The sequence below is a fragment of the Ciconia boyciana genome, chromosome 3 (assembly GCF_034638445.1).
Source record: "Ciconia boyciana chromosome 3, ASM3463844v1, whole genome shotgun sequence".
Taxonomy (NCBI): Eukaryota; Metazoa; Chordata; class Aves; order Ciconiiformes; family Ciconiidae; genus Ciconia; species Ciconia boyciana.
Genome location: NC_132936.1, coordinates 102176525 through 102193500, shown reverse-complemented (window position 1 = coordinate 102193500; position 16976 = coordinate 102176525). Strand labels below are relative to the sequence as shown.

Sequence of the window (16976 nt, the reverse complement as noted above, 5' to 3'; positions counted from 1 at the left end):
TGACAATTTTCTTCCTGACTTTGCTGGCAGCAACTTTTATGTTTTAAGGCTGCTTAGTGTGCTCCATTATAAGCCATAGAGAACAGAAGATTTACAATTTCCCAAACAGTAACCACCTGAATAAAATGTAAGCCTTCTAGCTCAGGCTTGGACTCATTTTAGTAAGCTGCAACAAGCAGTTTAGCTGTTTGAGCATATTAGGTAAAAGTAAGGCACATAGTTCTGTCCGTGTTACAATTTTTTCCTGCTTCCCCCCCCGATGTGCTTTAGTTCCTTTCTGGTTTGAAAGTAGACAGTAATCATTTCAGTAAGACCTTTTGCTGTTGCTTGGACTGTACAATGTCATTTGTTTTATGTGAAGTTGCAGGTTGCACTTGCTTACTTGGATCTAGCGCTGTGAAAAATGTGATCTAGCGCTCCAAAGCTCCATTACGCATGCTTCCAGGTTTAAATCTGGAAGGTTTTAACCATGTATCCCATGGTTATCGCTCTTGAATGCTATCTACCTGAAATATTTTGTACTGATTTAAACTAGCTCAACAGCATTAACTTGTAGCCTTTTGAAGTGAGATGTGTTGCGTAGTTCGGGTGAAGGTTCAAGATCCTGTCTCATTCCATCATTATTTTAAGAAGAGTGGGGAGTACAAGCGAGATCCACAGAGGCAACTGCATGTCTGGCCTCATAATAATGGACTCTTAAACCTGAGGTTCCTGAGCTTCTGAAAGTCAAGAACCCCATAGTTGTGGCGTGATCTCGAGATGTAGATTTGCACTCTCTCAAGCAAAGGAAGTAAGTAAATACAGTTACTCCTTATCATTGGTATGTATTCCCAACACTGACATTTTTTATTCCAAAGGGTGTAATGCATGTATGTTGCACCGTCACACACAAAAAATACTAGTTTGTCTTTTAACTGTGTTTTCAAGAAAAGCAGCAGCCCCTGTGTCTTGCATGGAGCTCTTATCTGATAGATGTGATCTCTGCCTGTTAGACTGAGTTTCTCCAGAAGAGATTAGCAGATGAATGTAATTACTTCTGGCTACAAAGTAGGTACTTCAGTGGCTTGTGCAACCATCGTATTCAACTGCTGGCTTTAGTAAGGGCTCTTTGAACTCCTCTGGCACTGTGCTCAGGCATTAAAGATGTAAGCTATATTATGATTCATTTAAGATACTGTAGACTGTACAGTTTTCACGGTGGAATGGGGCTTCAGTAAAAGTGACTGTCGAGCCACTGTATCTCGGTGTTCTTCTCTTGGAAGAAAATAACAAATCCCTTTAACATTATGTTTGGCATACTGATTGTTTTTAAAAAAGCCTTTGTTTGGACTAAAATGTGCTTTATATATTTGGCCATATGGAAAGGCAAGACAATGTAAAATATGTGTGTTTTTTTAAATCACTAATTAGAGAGTTAGAGCTGAAACTATAAAACTTACTTGGTGCATCTTAATTGCTGTGAGTAATGCAAAAGCTTTGAAATGTAATCCTTGGGAATGCTTAAAATACTAATTATATTCTGACCAGTCAAGGTGCACTTGTTTTGAAACGAGTCTGAGCTGGTCCCTCCTGAGAACCTGGTATTCCCGATGCCAAAGGTGGAGAAACAAATTAATTTCTACGAAAATGAGTTATTCTCTAAAACCAGGGACAGACTTCAAAGCATAAAATTTTATGACAAGAGGCACTTCAAGATTAACAAAGCAAAGCCCAAATATGCTAAACACAAAAGCTCAAGAGCAGAAGAGCACTTAGGAATGGTCCAGAGCTAGCTGCTAACTGGTATTTAGAATCCTAACTTGCTAAATTAGTTAAATTCCAAAGACCAAGTATGTAAGCTACAGATGCTGTCTTCTGCACTCTCCCTTTGAGGTAATTATTCTAGTAGTTCTGGAGTTCCTAAGAGATTTTTTTCAGTGCCTTACTTTAAACTTCAGATGCTTTTACTATTTTTTTTTTTTTATTTTAAGGCATTTCAGAAAACTATGGTTGTTGGACTAGCCAGTTCAATGGACCACCTAGGTTCAATAGTATATCAAAGTTTTCCATTTTGGAATTGTGAATCTTAAATGCAACATATTCCATTTATTTTTCTGAATAATTTAAATAAAATTAACTTGAAGTCATTGTATCCAAGTTTACTGATTTTCTGTTAGCTGTCCTGTAGTATATCCATTAGTTAACAAAACTAAACTTGTATTATTTTTGCCTTTTATTCATCTTATGAAAAAATCTGACAGCTATCATTTTGAAGGAGGACTGCCTCCTCCTATTATTAGCATTTGTTCTTCAGTCTAAATCTGAGAGAATAAATTCCATTCATATTGATACACTTTCTAGTGATAATATTAAGACTTATCTTACAGCAATCTTTATTCATATGCAAATCTTAGCCAGTTGATTTCTAGTAGGGTCCCAGAAATACCCAAGTAAAATAATTCTTTCTCAAAAGTTGTGACTTAGACAGTGTTTAATTCATAATGTCCCTTCTGTTCCTCCATTTTGTCTTGTCCTTATCCAAGTATAGCTTAGCATGTTCATGTTTCTTTCCTGAACATTAATGCTTTTGGTATAACTTACTGTGAAACACAGAAACTGTGTTTCTGTTATCCCTGTAACGCCTTGTTTCATGTATTAGGCCTCCATTTTTTGCTTAGGTTCCTTCTACTAATATTTGTTTGATTTTTTTTTTTTTTTAACCATCCACAGCACCTCAGTTGTATTAGGAATGGTCCTTTTGTTAGCTTCATTGCCTGGCTGCTGTTTTTAATTACTACTACTTTTAAAAAAAAAAACTTGTGTCCATCTATTCATTAACATACTCTTATGTATTTCTGTATCCTTACTTACCTGATTTTTTTCTCCATTCATCTATGCTAACCAAATGAACTATTAATATAATAGAAGCTTCTCCCAATTTCTGCCATCATTTTTAGTTTAAATTTCTTCTATAAATTTTGGCGGTGTTAGTTGTTGGAGATTATTTCTCCAGATATCGTAGTAAAGTTCTGTCTCCAGAGGTGTTTTTTTCCACTACATTTCAGTGTCTGAATATCTTAAGATTATTCTAAATTGGAAGTGAGAGCTATTAATCTTTCAAACGTAATTCTCCTTTTTAAGGTACTCTAAGCTGAAGAATATGAGACTCTATTTAAACAACCTAGAGCATGATAGTTATTCTTGATCTGTTCCAGTAATAATTTTGCATTGTTGTTTGTTTCAATGGGAGGTCCAGTCACCACATTTTGTCTGGTTTTACTTGATTGTCTTCCATACATCAGATCCACATCTCCGAGAACCAGAGTTGTCCAAAATCTGTTCTTTGGATTCATCACAGAACAGCCCTGTTGACCTTCACACAATCTCCAGTCATAGAAACCTGTCTGTCTTCTGGTATTGGTGTAAATCTCTTGTTCTGAGGTTCACTCTTCATTACCTCCTCTTACTACCTACATCCTAACCAATCCCCCCTTAAGATACGTATTGGTTAGATAGTCCTGTGTTTGGTATGATGATTGATACTGGAGTCATACAGCTTTATAAGTTACATCATGCAGCTATGACCCTGGTTTTGTAAGTAGTTTTGTGTAAAAGTAAGGCATGGCATCAAGCTGAAATTTGTGATGTTTAGGAAATTTTTACTGGTGGGTCATCAGAGTATGGTGGCAACTATTCAAAATTTGGTGGTTGATATGGATATCTAACAATTTTTCACGTGGTATGTTGCATTTATATTCCAAGTTAAAGTCCTTGTCTCCCTCCATGCCACTGTATTTGAGTGCCCTACTTTTCAAGTGTTGCAACCTCTACCTTTCTATTGCTTGTACCTTTTAATGATGACCTATTTGTTTCTGTGCCTTCGAGCTTAGAGTTATTTATTCTTATCTAAATTAGTAATTAATAAAGCAGTATGTAGTTGGATAAATGGTGTGTCTGGTGATGAGCTGACACAAGAAACATGTTAAGGGATGGAGACAGAATGAAGCATAGGAGGAAGAAGTGCCATCAATAGAGCTGAAGCACTCAGTCTGAGGAAGCAAGGCTGCAGCGGAGTAAATGGCATTCTTTTCCATCCAGTATACCACAGGGAGGATGCAGTGAGTTGAGGTTACAAAACAACTATTCACGCAAGAATCTTGGGATGACTGTGGAATTCATTCCTTTAATGCAAATAGCTTAGTCCTTGAATTCTTTCTTAGGAATCTGCTGCTGCTTGATCTTGTGATGCAGACCTGGAAAAATGAGCAGAATAATAATGAAATTACTTGATCTAGGAGAAAACTGGGGACAGAATGAACGGGGAGGGTGTTTTGTACCCCCTTATTTTCTCCCTCTCATTATCTAAGCCTAGTTTTCGCTTCTGCACAATCTGTCATTTCAGGGCTATGTATCTCAGCTCACTCCAAATGTCATTTGGTGTCTTTGCACACCTATGAGAGTGGTAGTTGTTAAATAGCATGGTCACAGTTTGACAGCTGATGTCAAAATATAGCCAAGTAGTATGTTGTGTGATGGGTGCACATGATGTTCCTGGTAGCTGCACTTAAGAATTATTACGCCAACGTCTGTCTTCTAAAGATTTCTCCTGTTCCTTTTTGACACTGGTCTTGCCTTTCTTCTCATGCTTATTTCCCCTTACACCTTGTGAAGCTGCTACAGGAAAATGAATGAGAAAATGATGAACGTGAACGAGGAAGCTAAGGAGAGACAGCAACTCAATGTGCATTGTACATAATTTGGAGAATAGGACTCTGACTGAGGACGACAGCTCTGGGCAGGTGACCTTGGGGTAGAAGAATTTTGACATATTAGGGTCTCTTGTGTTAATGCAGTAAGGCAGTGAGAAGAGGGGAAACCTCCTGGGGCAGTGATACTCAGTTCAGAAACATCACGTGATCCTCTTAAAAAAGCATGAGTACCTCACGGCAAAAAGCAGTATTTATTTAGAAACATGTTCTGGAAAATTCTGTAGTACACCAGAAAGTGATAACACTACAGCTGACGACTGCATTCAAACTTCTTAATATTAAAGGTAACATTAATTTTGCTTTAAGTGCGTACTTCAATCTGACCTATAAAGTCACATTCAACTCTTGATTTTTTTTTTTAGTAACCATTTCTACCTGAGCCAATTTTGTTTCTGAACAGATGTAGCAACTGTAGAAATATATGCAAATTTACTTCTGCAGAGGGTACAGTGTGTTCTGGTTTGGTTTTGTCCACTCAGTGGCAACGTAAAGGGTTTAAATATTGCCATTAAATTGGTTTAAACATTCCTAAACACACTGACTTGTGTAGGTCTGGAGAAATCTAGTCGCTTCAGTGTGCTTCGCTCTATAGATGCTAGCTCTCCTTCCCTTTTTGTACTGTCTCTGCTTAGCAAGGTTATTGCCAACGATGCTTTGAAACATCCTTCAGGGAAAGTAAGTGTAAATTATGGTACAATCGTGGACAACTTACGTAGGCTTCCTTGTGTTTCTTATGATAAGGGAATCTGTTCGAGGTTGTTTGTTCGCCTTCCTCCTATTCCGTCTTTGTATTGCCTACTTCCCATTTGTGGTTTCTGTAGGACTGGGAGAATAATAATATACTGATCAGATATTCTGCCTCGTAACCTCTGAAGCAAAGTTCCTTCCTGTTAACCAAATCAAAAGCACGCTTGTGGTGTCCCTCCAGCTCACAAGTTCTTACTTCAGCAACATTCTCTAAAGCCAGTGATGCTGAGTAGGCTGTAATTCAGGGCAGGGTTTTGGCCCCTTGAAGCATTTGCTGAAGTTGGGGACCTTGAAGTGTGGCCTTTTCGATTTTCTAATGCTGGTGTCAGGAGTATAGGCTATAAGAGCAATTAGGACGCTGAGCTCTGTGACACGTGGTGTTTACGTCCATATTGTTGGCTCTTCAGGCCCATACCGTATTTATGAAAAGTGAAGTTAATATATTGGCTGATGGACTAGGCAGCGCCTTGTTTGTGTTCAATATGTCTGGACTGCATGGAGGATCTGTTGGGACTCCTGCTAAGGCCTGTTTGCTAGGGCCCGACCTTTCCATTTAGGGAGTGATTTGAAACTTCACCTAAATTTTCTGCTGTGGACATGCATGTAAACAAGAATTGCAAGTGAGTCTTGGCTTTGGCGAAGGTTTGGAATGAGGCTTAACCTTGGCTTCCCATATTATAATATGAATTCGTTCATTACTTAAAAAATAATATGACCAGATTCTAATTGAAAACAGTGCTGAGGTGCTGACTTTTTTTTAAACATAAAAAATCTGGCCAACTTCTTGGAGACGGTCCACTTAGTACACTGCCCATAACTGTTTTCATGTCATTGTACTTAAAAACTAAAAACGTGTTTTTTCAGCTGTAAAGCTAATAAAGAAGAATGCACTACTAAATGAAGTCTTCAAATCCTTGTCTCTAAGGAGTTTTAACAAAGTTACTTTTTCTTAGGAAAAAAATAGAAAAGGTTGCTGTGTGCCAGTCCTTGGGAATTGCGATTACTAGCAGGAAAAGGGTCTTTGAAGAGATTTCTTGTTTTAAAAGCATTACCATACGTATCTCTACATGCTAAGAATCTAACTCTGTTTTCAATCAAAATGTTTTTGCTTTAAATAAACTAGGCTTCTCTGAATCATCTGAATAAAGAATTTTTAATGATATTTTAAATGAATAAAGTATTTTAAGTTGAATTAGTTTTGTATAACCCAAAAGCTTTGAACAAAATTATTATATTAATGCGTTTAGCTGAAATAAAGTGTAGAATTGTATCAATGAACTCTCAGTGCTCTAAGCTTTGACTCCAAATTAGCATTTTTAGGTTACCCAAAACTTTTTTTAAGCAGCTGAAATTCATGTCATTTGTTTCCACTGAGGGTGGTAAGAAGGTATCTAAAAATATTCAAAATATTGCCACTTGTAAGAGGATCAAATCTTATCTCGTTCAAGGTGACCTTGCATGTATTTTTCTGGGGACCCCCCACCCACCCCGAGCGTGTAGTGGGTTACAGCTTCAATATGAACGAAATCGACCAAGTCGTTAAAATTCATGTTCTTTGTAGCGGGGGGGGGGGGGGGGGGGGAACCTGTTTGGTTTTTTTTTTTTACTTTTCTGTGACCCAACACACCCCCCAACTTTTAACCGAAAGTAACCAGCTCAGACACGTACAGATTGCCAGACCTACGGCTTTCTCAAAAAAGAAAGAAAGAAAGAAAGAAAAAGGGGGGGCAGCTAAACTTTTTAAAGGGACTGACTGAACAAAACGCGAGGCGAGGAGCGCGTCGGAGCTGGGGACTCATCATGTCAGGGCGGCGGTGCGTGTGCCCGGCCGCCGGTCTGCGGCATTGTCTGCCGGCGGAGCTGCGCGGCCGGGCCGGGCCGGGCCGGGCCCCGGCGGTGCGGTGCGGTGCGGTGCGGCGCGGCGGCGTGCGGAGCCGTGCAGCGCTGCGCCGCGCCGTGCGGTGCCGTGCGCTCCGCTCGCTCTCTTTCTCTTTCCCCCTCTCTCGCTCGCTCGCTCTCTCCCCCTCCCTCCCTCGCTCTCTCGCTCTCCCTCTCTCTCTCTTACACTGCCAGCCCCTGATGTGATGGCGAAGAAACCCCGTTGACAAGGCACTGCTTTTTCATGACGGTGAGTTTCCCTTTGAGTGTATTATAATTTTGTGATAAAAATTTCAAGGAAAAAAAAAAAAACACACAACCTCCTTCCTCCCTTCCTTCGGGGAGGGAAAAGAGAGGGGGGAAATCTATCTCCAGACAGACAGAAAAGAAAGAGGAGCAAATTAACAACCAGGAGTTGCCAAAACCAGGATATTAGGTTTCAGCCCAGAGAGCTATTGGCTCTGGGGCTATGTATATAAATATATATCTAGAGAGAGAGCGAGCGAGAGGGGAGACGAGGAGGAAGAAGAGGGATATTTTGTGGGTGGCTGTTGTTTGGGCAGATGTGGATTCACATGGAAATGAACTGTATTTTTTTTTTTTCCGCGAGGCTGGTGGTGGTGGCTGCTGAGGGCACTTAAAAAAAAAGTTGTTTCTTAAAATAAAGGCGGGGGGGGGTAGAAGGGAGAGATAAGGTTTCAGGTCCAGGCTGATAGCTGCAGAGAGGGGAGAGGTTTGGGGTGGGTTTTTTTTTCTTGCTGATGCCATGCAAATTCAGGAGAGGAGGGAAGAAAAATCTCTTTTAATGACTCATTGATTGAGCCGGTTTAAAATTAGTTGTTGTTGTTGTCTTTTTTTTTTTTTTTTATTTTCCGCCCCCTTGATGGCCATCGAGAGGGATGGAAAGAGGAGAGGAGGGAGAGAGTGTGTGTGTGTGTGTGTATGTGTGAGTGTGAGAGAGAGAGTGAGAGGGAGAGAGGGGGATAGAGAGAGTGTGTGAGGGAGAAAGAAAAATAATCTTTTCAAATCTCCTCCCTCTTTTTTTTCCCCCCTCGTTTCTTTGCTTTTCTCTAAAGCTCTGTGGTCTGTGAAACACTCTTTCTTCCTCCTCGCCGGGAAAATGGAGACACTTCGTCTCTCTCCTGGCTGTGCAGCTGGGAAGGATTTTTCTTTTCTTTTTTCCTTTTTCACTCCTGGCTTGATTTTTTCCTCTCCCCCGTGCACTCGCCACCACCCTCATCTTGTCATTTCTTTGAGCTTGTGTCTCAGATTTGTGCCTTCTGGGGATTTATTTTTCACTCGTTTCCTCGTTTTCGGTGTCGCCACTAGATTTGATTTGATTTGTTTGGGTCTTTATTTGCAATTTCCTCTGAATCGCTCCGTGCCTCCTGCTTTTAACCGAGGAATGGAAACGGTGCTGCTTTTTGTGGGTGCGCGAAATGCTCGGGCGGTAGGTTTGGGCTAATGGGCTTTTCTCTCCTTTTCGGGACCAAATTTGCCGCTGTGTTTTTTCTTCCTTTTGGAGAGAGAATATTTAACTGTAACGCCTCTGTTTAAAACATAACAATAAACGGTCTCTTTCTGGAGTAACCCTTTTGGCTTTGCTGTGGAGTGGATGTGAATCTGTCTGATCCTTTGTGCTGCTGGGATTATTTTCCGTAAAAGAAACAATGTTTTATGAATAGTTTTTGCTTGTGGCTTAAAACGGTAGCTGGCTGCGGAGGGGATTTTCTGAAATCCTCACAGTTCACATTTATTGGGTTACGGGGGGGGGGGGGGGGCTTCAGTACTTAAGTTATAATTTGTTTTTGCTACCAATTGCAAAATTCACCTACAGGCTATGGCAGCAAGCAGAGTATAATGTTAAAACCCGGGAAAAATCGAACGACGTATAGAGGGCACGTTTATATTTACTTAGAATTGTTCCTAAATAATCACTGGGGGAAGGAAAGCGGTGCGGAGGCCTTTGCTTTTCCCCGATTCTCTGCTCCCCGCACCCCGCTCCTCTCCTCCTCGGGGCTCGGCAGCACGGGATGAGACAGGACTTGAAGGAGACGGGGAGAGAGGTCCTCCGGAGGTGGCTCCGGCCCTGCCCGGGCGCGGCGGCGGGCGTTTGCGGTGCAGCTCTCGGTGCGAGTGGGAGTGGGAGAGAGCGGGGAAGATGGCGCTGTCTGGCTTCCTGCCAGCGTTTGTTGCGCAGTTTCACTCTGACTCTCCTCCCCCACGGGCGCCATTTTAAGGTCCTTTTTGCTGTCGCCGCGCCGTGTGGGGCGTTGCCGTCGCGCCCCGCTCGGGCCGTTTCTCTTTCTGTCTCGGAAGCGTTACTCTCTCGGGCCTTGAGATCCTCTCCCCGAAATCTCAGAAGCTGCTTGCCTTTTTTCCCCCGTGCTCTTTCTTTCTTTAAGAAATTGCTGTAAGGGGTTTCTTCTGCGTGTGCTTTGGGGAGAGAGGTGAAGGATTCTTGACTCTGTGTGTGTGCAGGGGAGCAAAAAGGGTGGGTGGTTTTGGGCATGGGTCTTTTCGGGAGGACCCCGTCAGAGTTGTCGCTCTGAATCGTTGCCTTCTCAGGCTTCCCCCATCTCTGGAGTAGTCTGGGTCATGGTCCTGTCAGCTACTAGGCTGGCTCGGTTCGGAGCGGCCTGTGCTCCCAGCTTAAAGCCTGTAAACATGGCTTCAGAGCTTTTTTTCAGCTCTCTGAAATACGTGTTTCTTGACATGAGATGCATTCAGAGTGTAGGAAGAAAAAATATTTTAAAGAACATCCTCTTCTGTTGAACGGTGACCAAAAAATACAACATGTCATTAAAAAAGAAATCCACCTTTAAAAATGCTCTATTGTAGCACATAGGGCAAAGTAATCCTCATTGAAGAGCCTTCAACACCTTTAAAAGTGCTTGCAAAAATACAAGGGCAAGTAACTTGTGGGTGGGTAACTAATTTTGTTGCTGTTACTCTCTTGGTAATTTTTCTTCGAGGGGGGGACTAGCATCTTCTCAAGTTTTTATCCTTTATGTCTCACAGGAAGCAGTGCTTTTTCCAAATTATTCAAATTTGGCAGCTCCCCTTTAATATGCTTTTTAAGTTTTGTTTTGGTGCTGTTTTTTTAGGGAGAGTGTTGAAAATGGTCTCCTATTTTTTGATCAAAACTTTTGGTCTTTTTTTTTTTTTTTTTTTTTTTTTTTTTTACATTTCTGTGTAATGTGATCAATGCTCATGAGGCTTGAGTTTAATACCAACAACATCTGTATTCAGGAACAGCAAGTATGCTGCCAGACCAACTCATACTGCACCCACTAAGGAGTGTGGAATACTTGTTTAGTTCTTTGTTTTATGCTTTTTGACAGATCAGAGGAGGACTTCCCCATGCCTCTTACTCATTCCTGAAGGAAGTGGAACAGTTTTTTTTAAATTTGGGATTAATTTTAAGGCTGTTTAAATTCTTTGCCTGTTGGTGTTGAAGGGTTTTAAACGACATTTCTTGTGAAGTACACATTTTTATTGCTTGGAGTATACTAAATTGTCTGGATATAAACCTTCTTTTCTAAAGACTTTCATAGGGACAACCTTGTTAACATTTTACCTTTTTAAACTATACACCTGGTAAAACGTTAATTGTTTAAAAATCTGTTGAGTGTGGAGTACAGTATTTGTACACGTATTTCAGAAATCTTGTAATAATAAGATTCACTCTTAATATAATGATTCACTCTTAATATAAAGATTCACTCTTCAATAATGAAATTCACTCTTGAAGTGATTATTTTGCATTTTTGTTAACAGTATTGTGATCGAGATAGTGAATTTTTTAGTGGTAGTGTATTTTTGTGCAATAAAATTTCTCTATTATGCACTAATGTCTGGCAGACTGTGAATTTTTTCATTAATTTGTGGAAAATAATGAAGAAATGACAAAAATGGGATAAAAATGACCAGTTTTTATTATCTCAGGGCATAATACTTGCCAAATGGCTATGTATATGCTGATGTGCTTGCATTAAAGCAAAAAGTATTCTCATCTTGAGCTGAGATCTTTGACGGGTAGTATTTAAATATACTAGATCGATTCTTTTTAGATGTATTTCTTTGGCCGTACCTGAGCTGAGAAAAGTACCTGAGAAAAGTTTTTTCTTTTTGTTGTTGTTGCAAGTAGTACCTTGTGTTTTGCATAGCTTGTTTACGTTGACGGGAGAGTGCAGAAGCTCACCGTGTTGATATGCTAGCCCAGTTGTGCTTTCATTGGTGCACCTTGGTGTGTTCACTAGTATGATACTCATGTATTTTAAGTGTGTTCTTATTTTGTTCATACTTCGAGCACTTGCCTTGTATATTATACCTGTATTCTTGAGTTGATAATACTCTCAGTGTATGTGTGGCCTTAGGTGAGGTCAGTGCTACATAGTTGTGGCCTTGACAGAGATGGTTCTACTGTAGCTAAATATTTACGTCACCCTACAGATGTGTAGTTTTCCTGCCTCCCCATGTCTCCTTTTCCAGTGGAGTTTATATATTTAGTTTAATTGTACTGAGAGAAAGAAGACAAAGTCCTGCTAGTATAAGCTGCATTTCCAGTTTCTTGCAAGGACCCTTTCTGTATCCATACAGTTTTGCAACAGAGGTAAGTCCATAGTCTAGAGTTGAAGAGTTTTGCAGGCATGGATGCGTTAGTATGCTACTTGGGCATTCATTGTACTCTAGCTATATTTTCAGTTTTGCTGGTATACTTCCACATCGGTTCCAGAAAAGTGGTATCTGCATAACTGCAGTTATGTTTTATAATGTGGCTCTAATGGTCAATGATTGTGCCTTTTCATGCTGCGTTAGGCTTGTGTAAGTCTAATGGCTGGCGCTTTTTAGCGTAGATGTAGCAGTGAGAGCGTGAAAGTGTGTCATTCCTGTCTAAGTAACAGATACAGCCCAGGCATAAGAGCCTCTTTGATTATGTAGTTCATTCTGTTCAGAGAGTTGGCATAATTTTTTCTAGTAGTTCTGCTGGAATAAGCTGTATCTGTGCTCAAAAGGGTTTTTATGGTGACGTACCCCCTCCAGCATAGACATCGGGATTGTCTACAAAAACAAGCGTGTTTTGCTTTCTTACAGTAGAGGAAAAGCAGCAAGATTAATAAACTCTTCTAACATTCATTGTGACCTGCAACTGTTCTAGTCTGAAGGTTGGAATAAGCACTATTGGTAAAGCTCTTGTAGCACCAACATAAATGCATAAACACCAACCTGAACGGATGTTTTTTCAGGATCATCACGTAGTTAAATTAATATGTATATCTTTATTTTCAAGCCTTCATTTGTCCCTGCTTTCATTGTTGAAAAAACAACTACTGTGTCTGTATTATTTTTGCTTTATTTGAGAATAGCTGAGGTTTTAGACAAAAATTAACATGATTAACTAGCACAAATAGTCTATCAGGTTTTTTATTGCTTTAATTTATTTTCTTGCACTAGTTTTAAAATGTTACAGAGCTACTTCTGATTTTACTCTGAGTAAGGGAAGGCTTACCAAAAGGAAAAGAAAGAAAGTGGGCAAATCACTGTCAAAACTTAATACAATAGCTTTCCTTTCATTGAAGGTATTAAGAAAGGGTGGTGAAGAGAGGGGAGTCCAGGGAGAAAGTTTTAACTTCATTGCAAGAGGCTGATCATTTTTGGAAGGGCTGATCTTATGCCTTGTCTCTAGTGGAACTTGCAGTAGTTTTACTGTGAACTTGATCTGAGTGTGGAATTTCAAGATCTGGTGTTGAAGGTTGAATTTATTGAGATGTCAACTACAGAAAATATCTTGGCCCCACTGAAATAGGTGGCAAAATCTCCATTGGCTTCAGCAAGGCATTGGCTTCAACAAGGACAAGATTGGCAGTGTGGAGGATTTTCAGTCTGGTTTTGGGGGCGTTGATACGGACTGCACTGCTGAATTAGTGACACATCTGTCAATTCATAGTATTCAAATTTCGGTTGATTTCCCAAACATCATAACTGAGAGGAGTATAAATCTCCGTTCAGCTTTAATTATTGGCAGTTGTTACCTGATTCTAGCTTGTGTGAACCATGCCAGTGGCAAGGTAACCAGTTTTGTTTTGTTTTGTTTTTAAACTAGTATGGACTAGAGTGGCAATGAAAAGGTATTAACTGGGCATTAGTTTATAAATTAATTGAGAAATGATCAGTTCATAAGGAAGTTGGGTTCTGGGACTGCATAAGTGTTTTTTCAGAATCTTTGAAAATTATATGCACAGAATGAGAAGTATGATACACAGGGGTTCTCTAGTAGAAACAAGGTAACATCTGAAGAACTGGCTCAACGTTTCTTGAAGTATTGTGTTGCACAAATAACCTATGCTAATAGCCTGCATTATTGCATACAGTAGTTTCTAGAAATACTTAAGAGCATCTAACTTCCTTTGGGCAGGCGAACATTTCTTTCCTAAGGCACTGTTGAGATTACGCCTCCTCCTTTTCCTCTTCTGGGATGAAACCAGGACCTTTCAAAATGTTCTATAAATGTTGACATTCTTGAAGAATTGTGTATGTGGTGGAGCAGCTTAGAAGACGGAGCCCAAAATAGGCCGTAGTGTAGTGATGAGGATAGTCACTGCTGGGGAAATGGGCTGAGCCGGGTGAATCCCATGGTGTAGGTGAGCATCCTGATCTCCAGGCTGCGAGTTACTCTGGATTTTCTCTATGTGGTTTAAAAAATCAGTTTCCAGATGAAAGTTTTGTCAAGATTTTGGTGTTGCCAAGAGCAGCTCTGGATGCAGTAGGAAAAAATTGTATTGAATAAATTAGGAATGTGATGCTGAACATGTGTGTCTGAGGGAAACCAGATTTTAGACAGCTGCACTGGGGGTTCACACATGTACTCGGTGTGCTTGACTGTAGCTGGATTAACCTTTACTGTCATACATACTGCTAACAATTGAACTGCACATTTCAATTTTTTTCTTAATGTATTAAAATATCACTGTAGTTTTTGGAAGCTTGATAAGTTACCACATTTGCCAAACTCAAATCAAGAATATATATTTTTTAAAAATGGTATACTAAAGAGAAATAAAATTTAAGAGTTGAATAAACAACCTGTTGTAGGTTGTCTGTGCTTTAGTGTGTGGTTTTTATTTGCCCTTCTGTATGTGGAGCTGGTACTTCACAATTGTGTAAAGACCCTGCCTGTCCTCTTAGGTGTTAATCTCCTGCCAGATCTTAGAAACCATGAAGATGCATAATGTCGCGCCTAGCGATTCACGAGAGGTAGCACTTTTGTGTTTCTTTTCTCATTGCTATTTATCTGACTCCTGAATAGTTCCCATTTTTTGGAGTAATTTTTCATAGAGAGGTTTTTGCATCATTCTTCTGAATATTTAAAATGACAAATTTCTTCTTGTACTCTGTTGCATACAGATGTCTTTGAAATACTGATGATTAAATTCAGTTCCACAGCTAATTTCAAACATTGTAAGTTCATCTTAAAAGTACTACTCAGATTTAGAATCTTGGAATGAAAACACATTTTCATATGTGTGGAAAGTTCACACTTGCATATTGCACTGTGTTACTAGGTTAGAATCCCAGATTTCTTACTTTGTTAGTTCTTTTTTAGAGCACAATTCCTGGTAGATTTTGCAACAGTATAGTAGTTGCTTTTTGTTGATTGCTCTGGAAGAGGAAATACTTGTGAGGAGTAATTACATATTGTACAATATAAGCACAGCATGGTTTACAAGTGAGTAGTTAAATCCTTGTGTTTTACAAAGTACATCTTTTAAACTAATTTTGCTTCCTTACTCCTGTTGTCCTGAAATGACAACTTTTTGGTAATTACACCTTGTGTATTTTTGCCTGAGTAAAATTGAGAGATTTTAATTTGCAATCAAGTTTTTCAGTATTTACCTCTTTTCCGTTGAATACTGTGTCATTATTCCGCTGCATGCCATTTTTTACAGTAATGAAAAGGGGGAAGTGGAAATACCTCTTAATACTCATTTTTTGTATTCCATCTGTCTAAAAATCAGTTTCTTGAAAATGAAGGGCTTGATGTGGTGAGCAGCCTTTAAGTTGATCATAAAACACATGCTTGGTTAGTTACAAGAATCTGAAATTGTCCAGTTTGCAAGATACTAGATTGTTCAAAAGTAGCATGGACTTGAAATGTAAGAATAAAATATATGGTAATAAGGGTTTGAGTTTATACTCCTTCTTACAGTCCTGTGTTGCAGAGAATGCAAATGAGGTCTGGTTGTTCCTGTGTAGGTAAGTTTCGTTCAGTGAATCCAAGGCTGCCTGTTAGGAACCCGAGAGAGAGCTGACAGTGTAAGTAAGGCAGCAGTTACAGCACCTTAGCAACCTGAAGTGCATAGGGCTTAAATGATACACGTTACCTAATATGTGGTAAAATGGCATCTTTTTTTTTTTTCCTTTCCCTAGTTCAGAAGCACACTGAGCAAATTATTAGCACTGTGAAAATGAATGGGAGTTGTGGTGGGAAATTTGTGTGAGGGAAGGACTTCAAATCTGGGCGTTTTGCCTCTGCAGTCAGTGTGGAATCACTCAACGCTGCTGTGATCCTTTGATGTAATTTAACAAGGGATGGATGCTTGTGTTGGGTTAATAGAGTTGTCTTACATCTGTATTCAAAAAGGATATGAGGGATAAAAATGTCATAAATTTGATGTAGCACACTCAGTTCACTACAAGACCATTCTCTAAGTGACTATTACAGTAACTTTGATTTCTTCTATTTTTGTTGTTCTGATGATTATTGTTATAGTGACAATGTATTTCTTCAGATATTCCACAGTGAAGTTACTATTAATGTTGGGATGATAGATTAAAATTCTGGAGAATGGTGTAGAGCAACAGAACAGAAGATCTGATGGCTCAGATCCATTATAAAGCATGATGGAGGTGTTGTCAGAGTTCCTGCTGACTGGATGTGTACAAAGTCTTAGCGAACTTGTGAGGATTAGCGAGCGTATCTTGTAACTCAAACTGTAGTTGCTTCAGGTGCTATGTATGTTACTGTATGCAAGTTTCATTATTTCCCATAAGAAAGCTGTAACTACAGCAGTAATTTCCTTGCTTTAAAGCATTGATTTCCAAAGGTCAGTGTTCACTCTCAGAAGTCATGGGCCAGCGTGCTGCCGGTCAGGAATTGATCCCATGTAGTTGCACGGAAGTTATGAGTCTGTAGATTTTTACAACAGTTTTGTAGAAGAATTTATTTACTTGTGTCTTACCAAGTTTTGATGTTGATCGTATCACACTTTTGGGAATTAACTGCTCTAAATGTTGCTTTTCCAAACTAGCTGCTATCTTAAGCTTTTTACAAAATGTGAAAATAATATTTTACTGCTTTATATCTGAAGTTATGTATTAAGGTTGTATGAAATTATAAATGACTTTGAGAAAGGAAAAGAATTCTTTTGTGACAAGCTTGAATATAACTTGAGTGAATTTAAAATCCAGTATTTACAGTGGTTTTGAATACTCCAATTTTTAAAGTTATAAAAATAATGTACAGTATATGAAGCATGTATGAATAGGTGGACTGTTTCTGGACAAATCCGGTTTTAGTGACTCTGCAGGTTGTAGACCCTG

The 16976-nt window shown here is 39.5% G+C and overlaps 1 protein-coding gene and 1 long non-coding RNA gene across 6 annotated transcripts in view; one reads left to right on the top strand and one right to left on the bottom strand.

Moving 5' to 3' along the window:
* BICRAL (BICRA like chromatin remodeling complex associated protein) overlaps nt 1-16976 on the top strand; it is a 46541-nt gene that overhangs the window by 2749 nt on the left and 26816 nt on the right. The window contains exon 1 of one of the 5 annotated variants that reach the window (XM_072856825.1): nt 7352-7623. The exons of 1 other annotated variant lie outside the window; for it this stretch is intronic. The gene's annotated coding sequence lies outside the window, so the exon portion shown is untranslated. Of the gene's footprint in view, nt 1-7351; nt 7624-8162; nt 8824-9656; nt 9824-11910; nt 11989-16976 lie in introns of those variants that run through there. 3 more of the 5 variants (XM_072856828.1, XM_072856829.1, XM_072856831.1) reach the window with 3 other exon arrangements.
* Nucleotides 4044-7371, bottom strand: LOC140649516 (uncharacterized). Its single transcript, XR_012041642.1, has 3 exons — nt 7250-7371; nt 5461-5571; nt 4044-4232 (listed from the first exon to the last, which is right to left on the bottom strand). It is a non-coding gene; the product is annotated as an uncharacterized lncRNA (long non-coding RNA).